Below are 1,471 nucleotides of genomic sequence, written 5' to 3' on the forward strand. Positions count from 1 at the left end.
CTATATATATATATATATATATATATATATATATATATATATATATTACTGAACTACTTGACATGCGTAACTATGTTATTTTGTTGTTTTTCGCTGTCAGCTGGACTGTAGAATACATTACAAAATAATTGATCAAAATCAATGATTAAGTTATGGCGAAATACTAGAAATGTGGAAACAATATTCTGGAGTAACTAGTTGTTTGACACGACTTAACAGAACGGATTATGTTTGACACGACTTAACAGAACGGATTATGCTTGACACGACTTAACAGAACGGATTATGTTTGACACGACTTAACAGAACGGATTATGCTTGACACGACTTAACAGAACGGATTATGTTTGACACGACTTAACAGAACGGATTATGTTTGACACGACTTAATAGAACGGATTATGTTTGACACGACTTAACGGAACGGATTATGTTTGACACGACTTAACGGAACGGATTATGTTTAACATTTAACACTAGAAGTAATTTAATCCGTTTACGATAGAAATCCTTTTTTTTTGTAATGAATACGAAACGTCTATATTCTTAAACAGCGATGTTATCTGATTTTTTTTATGCTGGACACGAAACGTCGACATTTCCGAATGGTGATGTCATCCATTTTTTAAGCTGGACACGAAAATTCTACATTCTTAAACGGCGATGTTATCTGAATTTTTTTTTATGCTGGACACGAAACGTCGACATTTCCGAATGGAGATGTCATCCATTTTTTAAGCTGGACACGAAAATTCTACATTCTTAAACGGCGATGTTATCTGAATTTTTTTTATGCTGGACACGAAACGCGACATTCTTGAACGGAGATATCATCAGAGTTTTTTTTTTTATGTTGAATACGAAACGTCGACATTCATGAACGGTGTTTCACCACGGTTTTTTGTGCTGGATAAGGAACGTTGAAATTCTTGAAAGGTGATGTCATCAGTTTTTTTGTGCTGAATACGAAACGTCGACATTCCTATGTCATCCGAGTTTAACTATAAGTATATTTCAAATATTATGACCTACATAGTAACGTAATCTTATAATCATTTAAGACACTCCCTTTAACTCGGTGACTATTTTATGTAGCCCTAATAGGATATACAACTGATATTTAATAACTATTTTGATTAACAATGATAATAAAGTGAATTATTTTAGAACCTGCTGGAGTGCTAGCATAATCATTATTAGTAACAAAAGGGGTATTATTTAATAGGAAATATAACTAAACATTGTGCACTGAATACGAGAAAAATTCATTGTTAACAAACAATATTAATTGTTCTAACTAAAATCAACTACTGGTTGTATTGTTCCTGACATATTTTTGCTCGGTTCTACGTTACTTGTTGGAAGATCTAAACGCAATAACGTTCTATAAATAACTAAACCACCGTGACCCGTTGGGTCAACCACTACTCAGAGGTTATGAAGAATTCAAGCTAATTTCAATATTGCACCG

Source organism: Limulus polyphemus, unplaced genomic scaffold (genome assembly GCF_000517525.1).
Source record: "Limulus polyphemus unplaced genomic scaffold, Limulus_polyphemus-2.1.2 Scaffold10711, whole genome shotgun sequence".
Taxonomy (NCBI): domain Eukaryota; kingdom Metazoa; phylum Arthropoda; class Merostomata; order Xiphosura; family Limulidae; genus Limulus; species Limulus polyphemus.